The 22,707-nt window shown below is 45.9% G+C and overlaps 1 protein-coding gene across 3 annotated transcripts in view; it reads right to left on the minus strand.

The window, feature by feature from the left end:
- Positions 1-22,707, minus strand: part of LOC135393818 (cell adhesion molecule Dscam1-like) — a 235,166-nt gene that overhangs the window by 154,295 nt on the left and 58,164 nt on the right. The window contains exon 1 of one of the 3 annotated variants that reach the window (XM_064624101.1): positions 5,775-5,928. The exons of the other annotated variants lie outside the window; for them this stretch is intronic. The gene's annotated coding sequence lies outside the window, so the exon portion shown is untranslated. Of the gene's footprint in view, positions 1-5,774; positions 5,929-22,707 lie in introns of those variants that run through there. 3 annotated transcript variants of the gene reach the window in all.

Consider the following 22,707-nt stretch of genomic DNA (forward strand, 5'->3'; position numbering starts at 1 on the left):
GTTTGCTTGTAATGTCTGTCGCACGGGCAACAAGCAGTATCAGCCGCGCTTGGCAAATAGCCTTCTCTTATATTACGGATGCTGCGTAATTCATTTAATAGCAGACGGTGCCAACCTTTAAATTTTTCACGTTAGTGCCGCGAACCAACTGTGGCCATGAGGGGCGTACAGATGGCGAGAGGGAAACCCCCAGACAACACAAGCCGGGGGGGGGGGGATTCGAGCCTCCCACCTCGTCACCTCCCAGTCTCGGAGTGGAAAGCGGTCATACTAACCACTATGCCACGGGAGCTGGTACGGCTAGAGATGCGAAGCACCGAAAAAAAAGTTTTTTTCGTTTTTTTCTTTCCTCGTCTCCGGAAAAATTGCTCAAAATTTCCAGGCGACAAAATTCAAAAAATGTAAATTTTCGTGCCTTCGATGCGTTCCAACCCGCCAACAGTGCCCCTTAGGTGCCTCTAATCCGCCAACAACCACTCACTTAGAGCTCCGTCTAGCTGCTCCAAGCGATCGTCATCGCGTTCACATAATGTCGGAGTTCTGGTCGGAGTGGACAGGGTGTTCCAATTATACCTATCGCTGAGTAGACAGCAGTCTCATGGCATGCTCTGCTCTGCATTTATGCATGGAGGGTGAACACTACTAAAGTTTCTAGCTCATTGTGTGCTGTGACTTGGCCGGCAATGCTTCGACTGAGCAGTAACCGCGTTTGTTTCCATTTTCTCCAATTTTTCGGAAAAAAAAAAAAACCCGAAGAAAAACGTTTTTTTTTTTTTAGCGATTCAAAATGTCCGGAAATTTTAATGTATCTCTAGGTACGGCACCAACTGACAACTGACATCGACAGCGACTGCAAAGGCGCATTAGAAGCACTGCGTTGCACCAAAGGAACAGGCTCCGGCGTTCTAAGCGTACTAAAGTCTAATGTTAACGGAAAAGCCTCTGGACGAGAGACGCCGATATTTCGAACAGGCACTCTGCTTCTTCAGGGGAGGGGTCGACAGTTTCTGTTCGAAATATCGGCAGTTCTCATCCTGAGGCTGTTCCCTTAATATTACCTACCCGGTTCACTAGAAGTCTTTCAGCCGCAGAGGGACTCCTCCAGCTTAATTGTGTTCCTCTCCGCTCTGTATAGACGCATGAACGCGAGGCTTGGGCGCCGATGTTGAACTTTCACATAGCGATCGTTATCATTATATTTAAAGTTCGCGCGCTCCAAACCGCTTTGGTTGGCCCGCGCAAGAGCTCGTCGCGAATCGCGCGCAGAAGTGACGCGTTTAACTCGCGTTATGAGATAACGACAAGCTTAAGATCGTGCCCCAGGGACGCAGCTGCACAACGAGCTCAGCATCAGGATGGAATTAAGATGCTTTTATTTCACTATAGGCAACGCGAAAATGACGGTCGGAGCGAATTGACCATTGAATCAATGGACTATATATTGCACACGTATCATGAAAAACGGTTAGGAGCAACTAAGATTTATTTGAACAAGAACTTTCGTGCAAGAGACTGCACTTCTTCGGGTTACACAACTAAGTGTAACCTGAGTTGTGTAACCTGAAGAAGTGCAGTCTCTTGCACGAAAGTTCTTGTTCAAATAAATCTTAGTTGCTCCTAACCGTTTTTCATGATACGTGTGTGATTCCCTCTTCGCGGGCTCCTTGACAGTGTTTTTCTTTTTTTTCCCCCTTTTCGAATAGAATATATTCAATATAGGACTTCAATTCAATTACGACATAGAAGTGGACAATTAGGGCATTCAATTAGGACATTAGGACATGCCATTTAGGACATTCAATTAGGACACTCACATTAGGACATATGGACAGTGAATTAGGACATTCAATAGGACATATAGGATTCAATATAGGAATATATAGGACTATACCTTGAATCAATCAATTGATTCAATGGACAGTCGGAGCTCCCGAAGCGGGCGCGCCGAGACTACTGGATATGAGAGGAATTGTATGGGCCTCTCTCCAGCGTTTCCAGCCCCGGCTTCGAATGCGACAAGTACCACCACGAAGGACCGCGTTTGTCATTCCTATACGCTCATGAGTGTACCGTAGTACAGGACGCGGAACATATCCTAGAAGCGTGTTCTAAGTTACAATCACCATCGTCGCGCCTAGGAGTCGCGCCGTTGACGCACCTCGCCGATCGACCTTTCAGCGTGGGTGTGTCAGAGGCGTATCAGCCCAACGTACATAAATACAGAAAAAATAAACAAATATTTGTCGCTACCTCCTGTCCCGACGAAGTCAAAGTCCCCGTGAAACTGCCACTAATACCCCTGTCACATGGGCAGTTTTCAATGTTCATTGAAACCAATGACCGTTGAACATGCGCGTAGCGCCACTAAGCGTGTAACTTGTCAACTTCCTAAACAGAATTGAATCCATTGCTCTCTGACAGGTTGACACGCTACACGCTTGGGGACGCTACGTGCATGTTCAATGGCAATTGGTTTCAATGATCATTGAAAACTGCCCGTGTGACAGGGGGTATAACTTTCACTATCTCGCACGCCTACCTGATGTCCTGTTGCCACCTGTTGATATACTCTCATGGCCGTTGTGTAAACGAGCAATAAGTGAAAGCGAAAGCAGCTTAAAGTCACGCTGGCTTCCTCACAACGCATACACTGTATGGAGCTTTATCCCCGTTTCAGGTAAAACTTTATAAAAGCATGCGCGTCCGACAAGCACACGCTGGATCAACACAACGCTCCCGTCACGTTAATCGGTCCGCAAACCAGACAACGACTTCCTGTCTCCTAGCGAGGCCTCTCTCTCTCTCTGAGACGCGACGACAGAGTTACACGAGCAAGGGTCGATGTGTCGCGAAAATAAGGGAGGGCTGGACAGCTCGCATACTGGAAGGGAAGACAATGAAAGACGCGCCGTTGTAGATTATGTTGGAACGAAACGTGATCGGATGCAGTAAAAACACATGAAATGCTCGCTGAAAGACGGAGAAGTGAATCAGGAAGCGAAGCATGAGGATCGTTCGAGAAGTTCGACGCCTTTGACGCACGGCGGCGTCGGCGGGAAGGGACCAAAATAATGAGATATGATATGTGAAGTGTGACTTTTAAAGGGAACTGATAAGAGCAACTTTGTGCCAGAGAATAGAGGTTGTCTTTAGAAAATATGCGCTGAAACGGTTTTAGTGTTGAGAACAACGAAGAGTTTCTGAGTTTCTACACTGTAAACTGAAAAACACCCTTATGGGTGTAAATCGCTTGTCCTATAATTGACTCCTCTTTTTACACCGTATGGTCTGGAACACCCTTTTTAGGGGGTGTATCCCGTGTAAAACGCCCTTTGAAAGGGTGCTTTTCTTTGAAAATTCCCTCTTTTGCACCCTTTAAGCGCCCTTTTAGGAGGGTGTTTAACGATCTTACACCCTCCTAAAAGGGTGCTTAAAGGGTGCAAAAGAGGGAATTTTCAAAGAAAAGCGCCCTTTCCAGGGGTGATTTACACGGAATACACCCTCTAAAAAGGGTGTTCCAGACCATGTACGGTGTAAAAAGAGGTGTCAGTTATAGGACAAGCCATTTACACCCATAAGGGTGGTTTCCAGTTTACAGTGTATTACACTACTGTTACACTACGCCATGGCCCATGTCAAAAAGCATCTTATAAGCTTCCAGCACGGCAGCAACAATTGACTCTAGAGGCGCACGAATGCCTATTGTTGCCAGACACTGGAGGGCAGCCTTAGAGTCTGTGTAGAAGATCCATGGTCGAACGGAACACTGTTTAATCTTGCTCGAAAACTTTTCTACGCAAGTTTAAGGTATGTGGTACAACAAATGTGGGACCATCGAAGTAAGAAAAAAAGAAAGGAAAACCCTGTAGTACCCTGCAAGGACAAGACTTTCCTAACAAGGCTGTACTGGCTGCTGTTTTGTTTTTCCGAAGGCGCAAAAACGACAACACGTACTGCAATGTTTTAGTCATCGAAAGATCACGCATGAAGAAACATTAAAGACAAAGGAAACAACCCCTAAAGAAAAGACACATTATCAACCGCTTCTTCATGACTGTGTTGTTTCTTTGTACAAACACGAAGTCAATTTGAGTGCACTACACAAAGTTCAAGCCACTACCATAAAGTACACTATCATGAACTACTTTGAAGCTCGATATCGCTGCGGTTTCCATGACGGCGACGATAACGACTTTTTGTTCTTGATGTCCAGACAGCACTCACGAACTAAGGCCTCGCATAAGCTAATAAGCTAACTTGCAAGTAATACACTCGGGAACATCAAGAGAGCTCGCGACAATATTAAGGCAAGTAACACCAATAAAAGCCGACGTTTTAACGACGTCGCTTTATACAGTCACCCTAAAGCGCGTGTTTATCTTCTGCATCCTATACGCCGAAACCAAGGGTCACTCGCAACGATAACATAACAGCAATAGCTCGTATCATGTTCAACACTCTACGACAGTGCTCTTAGCGCTAATTGTCTTCGTGACCGCGTCGAAACTTACATTTTAGGCGTAAGTGGGAGAGATGAAACTGCGTTTTGTGAGCGCTGGGTGCTAAAAACGCCACAAACGAAACAAGTCTCTCTTTTTCTTTTTTTTCTAATTCGGTGGTAGTACCGCAGAACAACTATGGCTTTCAGTGGCATACAGAGCGGGTGGCGGAGATAGGACACAAGGAAGGAGTGAGACAAAGAGTGGCGTCCTGGGTACACTTCCGAGGGAACTGAGCCACATTCGTCTGGAATGTCTCCGCGATATCCCAGGGAAGAGCTCAGAAAGCATAGCCGGCGGTACGACTCCATTCCAATACCACCTATGTTTTAGCATTACGCTGGAGGGTGTACGCCACGCAGAAAAAAAATGCGAGGGTACTATATAGGTAAGGATGGAAATATATCGATGTTTATATCGATACGACCGATATTTTTCCAAATGAACCTTTCGATATTTTAAACACATCGATATTTTACCGAATGGCGACGATGTATCGATATTTGTCTCACGGGCATTGATATCCTTGTAGAACGTAACGATAAAACATTTTTCTCGTCGATATCGATAAGTGTCGCAGGTATCGAGAAGGTATCAACATTTTGCATCGATATTGCAGTTGATGTTTATCAATGTCCTGTCTCGAATACCGACATTCAGAATTCCAATGTGTTTGCATCTTTACTACTACTGTGATCGTTGAGCAAACTCGTAGACTGAAATGGCCATTACGTTCGGATTAGCAGCAACGTAAAATGCTAGCAAGTGCTGCTTATGAAGCAAGTCACGCTAACGACGAGCGGAAGACGCAAATATGATCCGTACGGCACACACACGTAAAGAACCTCGTTGTCGCGTACTGAGGGGCTTTTCATGTCACTTAAGGAGTCTTAAAGTAAGAGTGACACGTTGTTGAACGTCTATAAGCAGGAACAAGCAGAAACTAGCGCACAGGAACCTCAATCAATATGGCTGTCGCAAAATATTTTCTTTTTTGTCAGCTACGGCGTGGAGAAACAAGCCCATTACGTGCCTCATTTTCCTAATGGTGACAACTTTGGTCGGTGACAATAGCACGGAGTCACACACGTTGAAAGATGACAGAAACGAGCGTGCGTGCGCAATTCTGGTGACAAATATAAATTTGCGAGGTAACGCCAGGATTGCTTTAATTCATTTAACGCTCCATTAAATTCACTTTTATGATTTAATTGGTCATTCAACCGCACACTACAGTGCTCTTACAAAAAGAAAAGAAAAGAGATAATACACTACCTTGCTTGGAAACGAAGTGTTTGCCTCAGTGTTTTAACGCTAATATTCTTTCCTCGATTTTCTTTAAAAATCGCCACTGGATCCTAAGCTAGTTACGACTACACGGCTTAAAGGACTTGTTGTCCTCTTCCATTTCCTTTCTAGTAAGCGTAACTGTCACCTGCACGGATCCTTTTGCCAGGAAGAAAATAATGCACCATTCGGTTTTCTCCACAGAAGGTGAAAGTCGAGTGCAATAGGGGTGGACGGGTAGGTGGAAGGCCTTGAACACACGCGTAAAACTAAAGAACATTGATAAGACACATACCTCCCACCCCTATTGCACTCGACTTTCAGTACATTGTGCTGCTTGGGTCATGGTTGCGCGCAAGATGGATTACCGCGTAACTCGCGATCACAATCACCTGATAAGGCATGAGCTCAGCCGCGTGCTACGAACTCACGTGAAGGTCGACATGGCGTATCATTGAGCTCGATCCATGCCGCATATCAGCGCACTCACCAGATAACATCACACCAGTGACAAGAGATTGACAAAACAATCCGTGCTCTGGTCGCAAGTGCGATGTTATCCGGTGAATGCGCTTATATGAAAAGATGAGTGCTGTGCGGGTATACCCGCGGATACCCGTGGGTACCCGCGCAAGTTTGTTCTTTGCGGGTACACATTTCCGTGTCATCGCGGGTTGCGGGTAAGGCGCAAAACCAACCCGTCGGATTTTGGTGTATGACCCGATTCATGGCGAACATTTGACCCAAAATACTTTCCTTCCAAGTTGTTGTTTTACCACATAGGGTTATCTTTGGCTATCTTTCGACACCAAAACTGGAACACTTTGCATTAGTAAGCTGGCAACCAGGTCAGCAGTGGCCACAGCGTACGCGTTGGAAAAGTGGCTCACTAACGGTCAGTGTCCTCAGCATCAATAAATCATTTCGTGCCGTCACGATAATGTGGCATGACTGAAACATGCGTACGCTTTGGGCTGCGGGTATATCAGCGGGTGTGCGGATAGGCGTCGGGATGTGCGGGTGCAGATGCTGGTTGAGCCAATGACATTACTGCGGATGCGGGTGCGGGTACCAATTTTCATACCCGCACTCTGAGTTAATGACGCAGATGGCGCCATAAAATTGCAGCGTGATGTTGGTGCCATAGAATGCTGGTGTCGGGTCAATGGTTTGTGCTTGAACACAGAGAAAACCAAAGTAATATATTTGACACGAAAAAAGGATGATTTTTTGCATGTTTATAAGGTCGGTGGCGCAGATATGAAAAGAGTAAAGGTTGTACGTGACCTTGGCGTAGTCTGGGATCCGGCTTTAAATATGGAGGAACACGTCACTAGTATAGTGACATCGGCAACACACTCGCTAGGTGCAATTTTTCGTATAATTCGGGATTTTCGTAACAAGCAAAGCGTGCTAGCGCTTTACAGGACTTTGGTAAGGTCAAAATTAGAATTCGCGTCCGCTGCGTTGAACTTTCTAAATAGTAAATTATCAGCTAAGATTGAATCAGTACAGAAACGATTTATCAGAACGTTTTTTGATAGATTTTTCGACAGAAGACATTTTTGATTACTACTGGATTCTGAAGAAGCTTGATTTGTGTTCTTTAAGTGGTCGCAGAGATATGCATGGTGTGTTGTTTTTACACAAAATTTTAAAGAGTTCTATTGATTGTCCAGACTTTCATCTGTACCTTTTTGCGTACCCTCTCGCCAACGGAGGAATGCTAATTTGTTTTACGTTGCTCGTGTGTTATTGTCTTCACCCGTGATCAGGAGTGAATTAATGTTAATGAATTAATGTTAAGCGAATTAATGAACATGAACTTTTATCATATTGTTCGAAGTGCTTTTTTCTAATAATGTTCTTTTTTCCCTGTATGTGTCCCTTTTTTTTTCCTGATCCCTTTTTTCCCTGTATGTGTACCATCACAAGGCGCTTTAATGGGCTGTTAATGGGCACAATAAAACCAAACCAAACCAAACCAAACCAAATGAAATCTCTACTTATATGCGGGGTGATCGAGCTCAATGGCGCGCCATGTCGACCTTCACGTGAGTTCGTAGCACGCGGCTGAGCTCATGCCTTATCGGGTGTTGTGATCGTGAGTTTCGCGGCACGAAATGCCGAGCTAGGGTTACCGCTACGGTCCACTGTTTCGTGCCGACACCATGCGTTCAAAAAACTTTTGTCCGCTTCGATGTCCCGGAAATACCTTTACCACAGCCCCGACCGGCCGGTGCCTGACTGCGGTGGCACATCCCTTTAAGCACGAGCTAAGAACATTAAAAGACTGGCTATTCACTGCTGCCAGCTCCGACAGCAAAAAGAGGTGGGGTCCTCTGTAGCGTTCACATGACACTCGAAAGAACAAACGAGTTGTGGTGTAGTAAATATCGTTTTGTGTTAATCCCAGGTTCGCTTCACTATTGTTGAGATTGCACTATTATGCATACATGCACCATTCATCATGATTTTTGCTGTCGAATACATGCACAATAGTGCATGTATTCGACAGCAAAAATTTATTTGCTGTCACGGCAAAACGTTTCCTTTTTTTTTCAGGGGGGGGGGATATATTTATTAGAACAAAGGAAAGAAAAGGACGAAATGTCAGCCAAACGGTATGTCGGCTTGCTATTCTGAAAACAAATAAAAACAACAGAGAAGAAAATAATAAGGAAATAAAGGATAAACGAACAAAAGGTGAAAGAAGGATCACATAGATTAAAGAAAAATAACTTTAAAAAAAAGATGAGGGTAATGTGCATGAGGATGAGGGGTGACGAATGAGATGGCAAGACTCGAGTTTACAGGCGGTGCATAAGACCTGTATCGCTGAGCGACGTCAACGTTTTCGGCTTGCGAGTGAGCACTCAGCTTTTCACGGCTCACATTTTCACAGTTCCACATTTTGCTATGACGTACAGCTTGTGGCATACTTGTCTTGAATCGACAGCTTGCAGTCTATCCGGCCTAGAATCTCCAGACGTTGCAAGCTTGTTTGTTTCGACTAATAAACGCATACTGGGTAGCATGCCGTACGTGTCTATCATCCGGAAGAAACATTCTTGCAAAAAAACCTGTAGACTTCAGACAGGATAAACCGCAAGCCGTCGATTCAACACAAGCACGTCGCAAGCTGCACATGCTCTTTCACCATCCTCTACATTTTTACATCTACATCTCCTCTCAGACGTAATATTTTCGTAAAATCTCTCCAGCAGAATAACGGTACCACGGAACACACGAAAGACAACGGACAAAAAAAATTCTCCCCCTTGCAACTTCGTTAATTAAAAACAGCGAAGAGGGAAAAGCTCAGCATTTCTCCCTTCCACTCCCATGACCTGAGAAGCGAGGATGGGTTATAGGAGCCCACAGTGCGCAACGAAGCGTGCTGCAATAAGAGCACTAACATGAGCGCGACGGCGGACATTTGATGCTAAATGTGGCCAGGAAACGTTGGAATGTAGAAACATCACGGGATATAAAAATTTCCCCCACTTTCCCTTCCCCCGTCGACCGAGGAATATAGAGTCGGCCGGATATATTCTCCTCTCCGCGCTATTCGGGAACTCCATAACTGGGAGGCGAAATGCGCTGAAATAACTGCGGGGGGTTACAATGTAGCCTACCGTCTTGCTCCGACTCTTGCATTGCTTGTATTGCGACTGGAAAAGTCGGGAAGACTCGAGGTCTCGATTACTGGAGGAGCGAGATAAGCAAATGTGATGTGCGAGCAGAACGTGCAAAGCATGGACGTCTAGACGGGATGTGCTCATGTATGTCTGAACTTGTTGCAGAGGGAAAGGGTAAAGAGGGGCGTTCAGTTACAAATGTATACTCTTATTCCCGTACTGCCATTATAGCCGTGAAAAGACAAGCACCGTGTTTGCGCGACCTCTCTCTATGACTACGTTTTAGGTGGATTTCTGTCGAAGATGCACAACGTCACTGCGCTCTCCTCCTTTTCGCTGCATCTACCTCTTTTCCTATCATTGAATTGGCTTTGATCTGAGATGTCATTGATTGATTGGTAAAAGAAAAAAAAAATGGATACGTTAATCCCAAACTACTCTCGACTGGCTACTCCAGGACGCGTTATTTATGGCGCATTATATATGTGAAACAAACGAAGGGAAAGGGGGGTGGGGAAAAAAGAAGCAAGGGAAAACTATACAAATGTATTTGAGTTTTGTTCTGCAGAAGTTAGCCACGTTTCTGCGCAAATTAATCTTTGCGGCATCAGTGACTGGTGAACAGAAGTAAGAGTAACGTAACATAATAAACGATGGGAATTCGCAACAGCACCGTAAAGATGAAATAAACCCTTTTCTTTTCTTTCCCCTTTTCTCCTTTTTTCTTCTCCTTTTCTTTTCTTCCCCGTTTTTTTTTTTTTTGAATAGCAAGCCGACCTCCGTCAGGCTGACCTTTCCTTTCTTTCTTCTTAATAAACATAACCCCCCTTTCTCTCTTCGTACGCGTTTGCAACAGTGAATACTGAACTAAAGTATCGTGCACTGTCCGTTCGAAATACTGTGATACAATTATTTTTCTCTGTTTCTTTCAAGGAGTCCCAGATCTTCTATAGAGATAACCTTTTGTGTATCCTGAACGCAAACAAAGTATGGCAAACTCAAATTCGTCTCTCCAATTCACACATTATTCCTATCTACCTGTCCGCTTCCTGCACCACAAACACCCGAGTGCCTTTAAAGCAGATTATGGAACTAACACAATGAGCACAGCCGCATACTCTTTAAAACCGACTAGACAATTCGTACAGTGCCTGGATATCGCACAGAGAGAGAGGCGCATGCCTCAAAACCAGGACGAGCAAGCGAAGGGATGCCATGGGACCGTGCTTTCGTATGGTCCGCCAACCAAGAATGTCAGCACTGCAGGCAGAAACACCGGAGGAGCTTTACGATTCCCCGAGGAAATCAAGCAAGTAGTCAACTGGATCTATTCAGGCGTGACTTCCTGCTTCAGAAAACATCCCTAAGGCTGGGAAACATGAGATGTGCCTGTATATTCGACACTGTGTACTTACCACGCATAGTTTTCCTAAGCTCAGTTTTTCCTCTTTGTTTCTTCTCTCTCTCTCTCTTTCTCTCTCTCTGTCTTTTTCCTTTTTTTTTGCCGTGGGTATGAAATACTTATTTCTCTTATATATAGTACTAAATTATCGAAATATCAAGGGTGGTTTAGCGCTGGCTCCAAACTGAACAGTCGATGTGCGGCACGACCTGCAGAGTTTCTGCACAACGCGGTGAAGCTTACTTTAAATGGTTTTAAATAGGGACGTGAGAATAGTAGTTATAAAACAGAAGAGAATAGTTACGTATAATATCCAAAGGAAACAGAACGGATCTTTGTATGATGCAACACTCACGCTGTTTTATACCTTTCTCTTCTGGCCCTTTTTGGGCTTACAGGTGCGCAGCTTCTGAACTGTTCCAAATATATTTGGTCTGCAAGAGAGATCGCTTCATTTCGAAATTCAAATAGAATACACAATAATAATAATAATAATAATAATAATAATAATAATAATTTATTTATTTCCACATAGCATAACATGTGGCGGGAACTGTGAAAAAAAGTCACCTTGGTGACTTGACGAGCTCACAGCTCCCGTGAAAAGAAAACAATTGGCATTGACATTGGCATTTACATACAAGAATAGCGAATACACTTCCGCGATGTATAGACAGGATAAAAAAAAACATTCGTTTAGAACACGTGGCAAGATGTAGCTCACACTTTGCTCCCCGTAGCGTGTTCTGCAACGGGGTACAGCCCACATTTTTTGGTTCCTCCAGTTATAGTAGGATGTGCTGGGATTCAGATTAAAGAAAGCTAAAATGGTACTTATACAGTTTTTACATGCTCCCTGGTAAAAACAAAGCAGCCTGCATCTGTACAAGTTATGTATTTGTATCAAGCCATGCTTTTTAAACAGTCCTACTGTTGTGTGGGTGTAAGGAAGGCTGTCTAGGATTCGGATGAACTTTTTTTGCAGAGCTAGTAACTTATCCAGGTCCGACCTAGTTGCACTTCCCCATACCAGAAAACAGTACGTAAAGTGCGAGTAAATGAGCGCATAATAAAGTATTAGTATTATTATTTAGTAGTAGTAGTAGTATTATTATTGCCTTCGGTACTCGAAAAATCAGAATATTCGCGCGGTCCTTAGTTTTAAATACTTTTAAACGGCACCTATACTTTCACAATCACAAAATGCAGACGCAGAGATAGTCCTGCTGGAGGCACTTCACACGTGTCTTAAAACTGGCGGCATAGGCAGAACCATTAATGCAGAAGTTTTCGCCAGCTTGAGCCGCGCTTCCGTTTTGCCTTGATCGCAATAGAGCCACAACTGCAATACACAATGTCGATTTCGAACTCATTCCGATCGAAAAGCACTGCTGTAAAGAAATACGTGAGTAGGATGACGGTCGATAAGGGTACTTCGTGACGTGTCTCCGGGCTTCCGTTTGCGTTCTTAGCCAATGCACGGTCGAATCTTGCAGAAGTGATATTGAGCGATGTCCGCATTAACGTGTCGGCAGCTATAATTTTCGTTTGATTGCAACGTTTGCCTTCAGGAAGTATTGCTGCGTGACCTGTAGCTGCAATTTGGAGGCGTTTACGCGAACGTTCGCTCAATGTTTTTTTTTAAAGTCCTATTCGTACGTTAAAGGCGAAAAAGCACATCAAAACTTTGATTCTTACACGCAACACTAAAAAGGAACAAATTCACTCGAGTCCATCCATTATTTTTAAAGCACTCAGAACTGTTGCAAGAGCTAAACAAAACTGCGCAGTGCGGGAACGTATATGAAGTAAGAATATCATGAGCAGGTGTGATGGTAAAGTGAATAGAAATACACCGCGTGGGTTTGAGCTCCGTTAATCTGGGGTACACTCTAAATCTTTTCACACCTTTAAAGGTGTAACAACGTGCATGGCGCACACCTTTTTATGTGTAATTTTGGTAACATCATAATGGAGCACGGTTTCGCACAAATTTTCTTTACTCGAGTGTTGTCTGTCCTCCAAAAATTCAGTCTTGCAACATCTTAACATTGTTCAACAGTATTGTAGACACTTGCGCGTGCTCGATTATCGATACCGATGCATATATGCATTAGCTCGTACCTACGATATCCAAGACATAATGAAAGCAAGATTTGCACTGACACTCGATCTTTAGTGATGCTTTCCAAATTTTGTAAAATATCATCCTGGCGATGCAATGTTACGCAACCAGGTTGGATGTTCATAGCGCACACCTTTAAAGGTGTGAAAAAGTTTACAGTGCAGCAACGAGCAGGTAAAAAAACTTCCCAGATTATACTTCAAGGTTCCAGTGATGGTTCCAATGATGGTTCAGCTCAAGTTCAGAATCAGGACATGCATTCAAAGACGAAGCAATATAGAGAGAAGAGAAAGGGACCGGAGTCGAACGAGAACGACTCTTATTATGCACTCACTTCAGGGAAGTCGAATTGCAATGTGTTGTTCCGGCAAACGTCCGTAGAACATGAGGTTAATTTACCAAGCTGAGGCGGGCACACAGACAGATAAACACAACTATCGAACGTCTAAGAATATTGATTGAAAAGGGAAGCCGTCAAGAAGACCAGGCAGCGGCAGGTCGGCTAAATGCGTTACCGATTACCCCACACATTGGCGCGGCTTGCCGACAACGTGCCAAGGGACCGTTCTCGGACGGGCAGTAGACGCTCTCACCCCTTTTTCCTCATTCTCTCCGACATGTTTTTTTTTTTTTTTCTTCTCAAAGAAACACAGACATACGTACGTAGAACGAGGAGGGTGATATCTCGCGAACGTGATGGTAATCACCCAAGTCGAGGCTATAGTTAACAAACAAGCAAACACAAAAAAGCAAAATCTATAACGTCTAACAACATTGAGTAATGCCTGTGCGTTTTGCTTGCTGCTGCTGCTCATCCTCAAGGAAAATGTTTCCTACGTGGAGGCAACAATGTGAAGAAGGTGGCGCGTTTTGCAAGTCTTCGCGAGTTTGTGCCCATGTAGCGTTATCTGTAGCGCACTTAACCTGCAATCAAGAGGTTTGAGTTCGACTCCCGAGGCTCTTTGACCTTTCCAACGACAGCAGTATTTCGAACTGTCAGCGTCAGTGCTTTTGCTCGCCAGAAGGGGATACAGCACCAAATACAATAAATATACAATAAACATCAATAAACAATCACGAAGGAAGGAATTCATTTTCATCAACAAACAATAAACGATTGATTCGAATTGAATTGAATTCAATAAACATCAGAATGCACTAGACATACGGACACCTTACAAAAATGACAACGGCAACAAAACTATAACGCCACCGCGCATTCAGCAAGTGATTCTTTTTTTCTTTTTTTTTTTCAATCGTTCAGGCAAATGACCCTATTCACGTAGTGGGCCATTCACTTTTATCCACATATCATGGCAACTTGCACCCCGCTTTACATCAAATCCCGCGCGCAATTTCGGGGACGATAACGCTATAGGACCCTTATCAGGGCCGTGCGCCGACACGCGAGCTACGCCCAACACGCCCACGCTACAACCAAAGTCGCGCACCGCGCCATCCCTGCCCTCTGACGCGGTGAGGAGCACCTGGTGACGACATATGAATCGGGTTGGACAAACCACTTTTTTTTTTCTTTTTTGTAGGGGAGGACGTACAGTGAACCCTCGTTATTATGACCATGGCCGTTCCCGAAAATTTTGGTCATAATGCGGAATTGTCATATTAACGGGGGGGGGAGAATTTGCAGAGGTTTCACTGCATTGTTCCCCAGGAGCATGGTCGTAAAGCGCGTATGTCAGATTATCGGGGGTCATATTAACGAGGGTTCACTGTATACAGATGTACAGGAATCGACAGGTGGCGATCTCTTTCAGCTCCGCCACCACAACAGGAATCGGGACAACAGACAAAAGCTAGACACGGGTGCGAAAAGAAAACGAGGTTGCATTGGAAGAGGAACCAGAACCGCTTTCCCGCCCGTGCACGTCCTGCCCTACAGACAGATACTGATTTATCCTACCGGTGTCACGTCTCGTCATCGGGTGCTCAAATCACGTCAGAGGCCAGAGCCCGCGCGTTGCACGTAAGTATTGCTTTGATTGTGCGTGACATATACTACACGCTGTCAATCGACAGCTGCCTTACAAATTCCATGCTGCCAAGGCGTGCCTCGGCATCAGTAAGCCGACCCCCCTCACGCCAAATGTACAGCCATTCCACTTAGGATTCGCGCTGCGTAATCACCCCCAAAACTTAGGGTGGGCCACGCATCGGGCATAACGGCCAAATTAGGCTTAATGACGCCACCCTTTGACTAAAGAACCGTATAGTCGCACACAAGGGTGTAATAAGTAGTCATCCAGCGAGCTCACTCCTACGCCCTGCATCTTTCATGTTGGAAGGAAAAATTATGCGTTTTGCTGACGTCACGGTCCCCATTAGCGATACAGCGTTGCAGTTTGGACACGATAAGCACATACATACTGGGCAATGGGACACAGAGTCGCTCTGCGTTCTAATTACCAGTTCTCGTTGTTTACCGTCGTTTTGCGTTCTTCTGGGGGACCCCGATGATGAGGGGCACAGCCATTAGGGCCTTTTCGGATGACGATTTTAGAATGACAGCAACACCTGTCGTCGCCGTCGTTGAGGAAAAACGAGTGGGTCGGGGAAAGGGGGATTCAAGCTGCGAAAATGGTGATTGGTTTATTCGCGCGTGCCACCGGCTGTGACTGCGAAGCTCACTTTTTTTCCTCCAACTTAATTATCAACTTTCGTCCAACTTGGGTTGGTATCGGGTTAGAAGTCCGCTATATTTGCATGAAATGAGCTCTCTCGTAGCACGGACGCTAAATATGCAATCGTAGTCCCACGTCACTTTCTTTGTTGAACTCATACGCTAGGATTGTAGTTCATGGACTAGAAGAGCATTAATTGCAGTAATACGGATCAATGCGCGTCAGTGAATAATTGAAGTCTGTGTAGAAGTGGAACAGCCCTGTAAAAGGGCGGTACATGATACATGCAATGGCGAGCGACATGAGCGTTTAAAACGTGGTGCAGAAACACCATGCATGAACGCACTTAAAGAAGTACAGGGGGCCATCAAAAAAAAAAAAAAAAAAAAAACAGATTAAGACATCTGATGAAAGTGTGTGTGTCATTATACCGAATAGCGCGAAAGGTATTGATGTGTGCAATTTGTTTCCCAGAAAAAAACTCACATAAACATAGCTCCGCGCCTTCACCCTTAACTCGCCACTCCAGCTATACCGAGGATGAGGAGGTATGATGGCACGTCACCGATGACTGCATAAGGAGACTCGTTCTGGTTTGCCGGTCAGTGGGGGTCAGCGCCTTGTCCCTTTGCCGCCGTAAACCTGTTTTGCCTGTTTTCCCGGAGAATTGGGGATAGAAGGAGCGGCCGAAGCATTACCGAGGAAGGAGAAAAGCTTTATCAGAACCCCGAACAGCCGAGTTGCAGACAACATTTCTCTAGGCCAATCAGCGAGCGTTCTCCTTATAGCGTCAGCGCGAGGTTCCAGGCAGATCACGGGCTGGTACTGCTCTTCACCACCGTTGCGCACGGTCGCTTTTTGCGGCGTATTTTAAATTCAATTTCTGCGATAATTATGACTCTGGCGCCTCTGGCTACTTAACAGTTTTATAGGAAGAAAACTAGGTGTTAAAAATTACTTCTGTGCTACTTTAAAAAACGAGAATAATACCTGTGACGCACTTTTGAACTCTTCTCCATTAGGGCTGCATAGGACACCATCGCGAAACGAGTTCGTGCCGGTGACACACGGTAAGAGCGAACTCCTTTTGGTGTTTCGTTTCAAAAATATACCAAAAGATGTCGCGCTAGATATCTCCATTACAACCAGCCTACGCGTACCATATAGTAACAGTAAATATAACAATACGACGAATGAATTTAAAATACGTACTGCAAATGCAATATCTGCTCGCAGACTTAGAGGACTTGAAAAATGAAAACACGTCTAGCCTTCGTTCGAGAGTATTGTCGCCGTATCTTCCTTGGTTCGAGGCTACGCCATGTGCCTTTACCCATGAGAAGGAGATCGCCGATCTCAGCTTCGGAGGACCGCTTCGTAAAAGGAGATCCTTCTGTGCCGTGTGTCACCTCACGCAACGCCTTTCCGTTAGGTGTCCTTTGTGTAAAGGAGTTTAAACGTGTATCAGATGAGTCAGGTTCAAACATGAGTGAGTGAGAAAGATGTAAGAGACAATGGGGAATAGCGCGACTGGTTGTCCGTCTCCTTTGCACTTGAGGCACTCTAGCTGTCGTGGTGTAGCGGATAGCATATCCGGACGGAATCAGAAGACCCAGGTTCTATTACTCTCCAGGCAGCACAACATCTTGGCCGAATATTGGCCCGATATTGGCAATACCGGCTCAATATTGGTCCAATATTAGGCCAATATTGAGCCAAGATGTTCGTGTCAACACCTTTTCCCTGAGTTAGTTGAATATATCGCCTTTATGGGCCTATCCCGTTTTTAGTGAACTATTTCAGTTCGAGGCATCCCTGGTGAAAGATGAAAAAATCTGACGGACTTTCGTTCATCCGTCTGCCTGTGTGGCCGCGTACCCACATGCGGCAAAATCGCCCGGTAAGGGCCCGCTCACGACGTCGCGTCGGCGCGTGAGAGCTTGCCTGACGCGTATGCGGGGCGGAAAATTCTTGCCGTGGGGCGGGAGGATGCCGCCTCCGCGTTCCGCTTTTCCTCGGCCGCGCAATGTACGATTTTTAGCACAATGCCGCGCATCGTCGGCCAGTCAGTCAGGTGGTCGACGGAGATTGCGTCACGCTCTTGTTTTCTTCGGGCGTCCCACGCAGTCTGCAGCACGTTGCCAGTGTCGTCAGCGTCGATATCCTGAGAGCTGCGGAAACCGCCTGCGGGTTCCGCATGCGGGTACGGGCCCTGACGGTACCGTGCACAGCCGGTTTTCACTGCACTAGCCTAGTGTACGCAGGAGAAGCCACCAAGCAATCTGTCCCTATCAGATTATCTTCCCGGCAGGCGTAACTGAACACAGGCGTGAACCGACCAAGGACAAACGAACGAAGTTGAAGAGGAATTGGAAATGAGAGAAAAATATGGAGATGTTAGTCCCGACCCAGTCAGGACTGCCTACTCCAAAACGCGTTTGTGGGCGGAAAAATAGAGCCAGAAAAAAAGAGAAAAACAAACAAACAGGAGAGAGGTAGAGTGGGTCAAGCAAAAGAAAGTATAAAGGAAAACGGGGGGAAAGGAAAGGAAAAGGGCGAAATGCTAGGCACAGAGGAACACTCACTGGTTCATAATGTCAGAGACCGCGCGAACACAGTGTCACAGAAGTTGTCACAGAGTATCAAGCAGGTTCGAAGCTGTGAGGAAGTCGAAAAGAGCGCGCAATGTCGATCGTCGAGGCGGGCTGTGTCGGGGGCAGGCCTCGATAACATGTTATGTGTCCTCCAGTACCAACGAAGAGGACACAGAGCCGCTCACAACTGAGAGCGTTAATAAAGGACAACAAAAAATGAGATATGGCGATCACATGAAAATGACCAAACGGTGTACGGATAGGGTTGTCTTTTGTAATAAACGTCAGTTGAAGTTGGACGCTGTGTCTGTGCTGTCCGTCCGTATGTGGTTCGCCCAAGAAATACCCTGACCTCTCGTTACCGAAAGGAAGTCGGCAACAGGCTGTAGCACAGTCAGGCGACATTTCACCAGCATGCACAAATTTTTGTGTCGAGGAAATAAACCTCCGATCGCAAAACAACAGCGAAATGAACGGCAGGAACCCCAACAGGAGGAACAGTGTGCGTCACTTCCGGTGTCTGCTACAGCGTCGCGGCGGCACTCACCAGGGGCTCAGCGCCCTCCGCGGCCGAATCTTATATCGCGATTACGGCGGCATTTGTCCGAATATACGTAAATATCAGTCGAATTCCGCATTTTTTTTGGTACACACCGCAACATGAGGTAAACAGCTTTGCAGCATAGATAAGGTAAGATAAATTTAACTGGGTTGTGGTGTATTAGAGCTAGGTGGCTGCCCAAAGGGCGCCTGCAGCCTCAGTTCTTTCGAGTTAAAATGTATTTATATTACATTTATTATATTTTTATTATAAATACATATATATATATATGAAATAAATAAAATAATAATAAAAATATAATAAAATATAATAATTTTCGCTTGTGTCGTCCTTTAAACGACTTTTCGCTGAGCCCATGCACAAAGGGAATCAGGTCACAGATGCTCAAACACACACATACATCACGAACGCTTCTTATCAATTCCACGCGGTTGTGGCTATGCAGGTGTTTGAGCATGTGCGACCTGTTTTCCCTTGTGCAGGGGTTCAACGAAAGGTTGTTTCACGTTATTGCCTAATAAAGTTTTCAGCTCTCAACAACGCTATGTCCGGTTTGCGTTTTTGTTGAATTACGAATCTGTAGTACCGACTAGTCAAACTGTAGACGTAACGTGTTGTTGCTGCACCGTTGTAATGAAGCGTGATCATAGTGGCTTCGGGCTTGCTCGGATACACACATCGGGCTACAGCGACAGGTCAGAGAAGTACGGCCGTTAGCACGGGCACAGAAAAAGAAAAAAAAAAGGAAAAAAGAAAAGAAAAAGCCACGTCCCGTCCCACGTACAACCCTAAGCTACCCTCCAAAACAGTCTCCGCAAGGACTAACATCATGTCACTCAAGGCAAAGGGGCGAGACGCCCCGCGTAACTTCCGTTCTGGGAACGCGCATCCAACTGCGCTAATCAAGCCCTCTGCAGATAGGCGTCAATCAGGACGCGTCTCTCACAATCGCTTTACCGGATCCGAGCCCATTATTAGAGCGGCAGCCACTCATTGGCCCGCCCTTCTTCGGACGGAAGTTCGCCGACCTTATTTATAACACTTATTACCGTAGCACCCGGCGCTGCTTCAAAGCATCAGCCCCGACGGGGTGAGGGCACGAAACGAGATTCCACCCGATGCCTTCTCATGTGGACAAGCTTACGCCGTTATCGCAATTAGTTAAGCTGATTGTACGAGGCGGCTTCGAAGTTCGCGACAGGATTGGACGCAGAATGAGTGAAGGCAGAGAAGGTAGTATGTTGATTCCTATCCCGGTTGTTTGAAGCCCGTGTTGTCGAACAGCAGAATAGCGTCAAGTTCTGCCTAGTCAGTATTAAGGCCTGTTCCGACATATAGCGATTTGATATATAGCGCTACAAAATAGGACGACATTTTCCTCCTCATAGTGCTCGATAACGCTAAAAATTAGTGCTTGCCGGAGTTGAGCTTCAGTCAACTTTTTCAGCGCTAATATTAGCACTACATTCGTGTTGGCCAATGAGGAGGCCCTTCAGTGGTGACGTCGCGAAAGTCGTGGAGCTGTTTTGCTTCCGCATTTCACGGCATGGCGACCGCATTGGAACCGGCGAGTGTGTCATCCCAAATGTCTGATAATTTTTCTGATTGTCCTTCTTGATAAGGTGTTCAGTCAGTTGATCGAATTTTTCCGTCGCTGTCGAACTCTGGAGGCGTCATGCTGGGAGAGACCGGAAACGATAACTTCCACTAAATTATAGCGCTTGCGCCGCTTTGCAAGTGTGAACCGTCCGATAACAGTGAGCGCTGTTTTTGTGTGCTGTTTTGTAGCGCAATATTAGCGCGCAGCTATATGTCGGAACAGGCCTTTAGAGTCACTAAATAGGAGTGACTCTAGTAAGTATGGCGAAGCGTGCCTACTGTACACGAGTATATGTGTAGTCAAACGACGGTGGAGAGAAATGTTACTCAGCATTATGAGCCGTCGCTGGCGCAACAGAGAATGATAGGGTGAGAACGTTGCGATGACATCTTCCGAGATGTCGGGATCGAATTTGCGGTTTTCCCCTTGGGTTTTCCCTCAAACACTTTAAAGGAAGACTCCAACTAACAGTGCGACATCAATCCATTTCGGCATCTTCTGGAGCGTTTGAAGTATCGTTGGGCCTTCGCGATTACTTCTGCAATGCGTTACTATAAGCGGTACAAGAAAAGTACATATTATGCTTCGAGATTGTCACAAAGCAGATGTCGTGACAAAGTTTACGCTGCAACGGAGCTACGCGAGTGCGCATACACAATCTGCGTAGCAGACGGTGTAGGGCAATGTAAATGGCACACGAGCAACGAGGTGACACTATAGACATGGCTCTTCATCAAGTTATCCCTCCGGAGCCGCCATGCAAAATATTTGCGCTGTGCGCTGTATTGTCACTGCGCAATCGCGTTCACAAAAGGACTAGGAAAGAGCACCCTCTAACGGCCGGCACGATCCCTTCGCATGACGCCGGCAAGTCCCCGCGTCTTGCCTTCTTCCCTTGTCTTCTTCTCAGCTCACGCGCTGCTTATATATACACGCTTCAGCTGCGCCGGTCTACGTCACGAGTCACGTGATCGGCTCTGCCAGGGCATTGGCCACGGGTGTATATCACGTCACGAGGTACGCTCCCCCCTTTCCTCATTTTCTGAAACTGTCTTTCCACGAGTGAAGGATTTCTGAAAGGTGCGCGGAAGAGCCGACCGGCGGCCGATGCAGGTCATCTATCGTGATGCTTTCGCAGGAGCCCGTTCTATTTGTTGCAGAATACGCCGCAGCCAAGGGGGAAAAAAACGAAAAAAAAAAATCACCTGGCTCACCTTGTGCTCCTAGAGGAAAGCAGCGGCTATTAATATTTACATTTTTCATCTTTTTTTTAATTCTGTGTTAGCGACGTGACACAACTGTGGTACAGATATGGAGAAATGGAGAGAGGACATCAGGAAGGAGTGGGGGACAGTGGAGGATAGTATGCGTCCAGGGCAGACTTCGAGGGGAACTGTACCGACATTCGTCTGGAAAGTCTGCCGGAAAACCCAGAGAAAACCTCATAGAGCACAGCCGGTGCGGGAATTCGAACCCGCGTCACCTCCCAGTCTCAGCGTGGAAAGCGATTATACTAACCACTATATCACGGGAGCTGGTTTCACAATTTTACCAAGTTAAACTGGACCAAGTGGCCATTGTATGTAAAAGTCTAGCGGATTGTACGTCCTTCAGTGGATAGTTTAGCTCCCAAACGCTCTTTCTATTAATTGTATCTTTAGGCTATACCCTGTTCTTTATCTTCGCTAACCATGTAGCAAATGATCATATAAAGAACAATCACGTCCTGCCGCTGTGTCTGTCATGATGAAATCAAAGCCTCAACCTCGCAATACTGGACAAGAGGGACAAAGCGGGGTAGTAGTTGGTACAAGTTCATATCGGCTCACTGCAGCAATAGACGCGGACAAAGAGTTAGAACATAGAAGAGACAAACCACACCTGCCGCGGTTTCTGCAGGTGGTTTGTCTCTTCTATGTTCTAAGTCTTTGTTCGCGTCTATTGCTGCAGTGAGCCGATATGAACTCGCAATACTGGGCCAGACTGCCCCATCGACGTCATCAGAAAGTAAACAGGCAGGAACCAGTTGTGCCGCATGATATTACCTCGGACTGTTCCAGCCGTTGCTTCACCGACTTCAACGTATTGCACCGCTCCCAACCTTCCCGTGGAACACTCCGCGGACAACCGAAAACCACCTTCAACACATAGTACACTCGCATGCGCTACAAAATCCACATCCATCAGCCCTCGCACACACAAAAGACACACGGCCAAATCCCACACATTTCACTTTTGTGAACTCACCGCGAAACATCGATTTCGGCGACGGAGTGCGACAAAAATAGGAAAAGGGGGAATAGAAAAGGCGCAATAATCACAATAACGTATCTGGATGGGGGGGAAAATAGACCGACA

The sequence above is a fragment of the Ornithodoros turicata genome, chromosome 5, assembly GCF_037126465.1.
Source record: "Ornithodoros turicata isolate Travis chromosome 5, ASM3712646v1, whole genome shotgun sequence".
Classification (NCBI taxonomy): Eukaryota; Metazoa; Arthropoda; class Arachnida; order Ixodida; family Argasidae; genus Ornithodoros; species Ornithodoros turicata.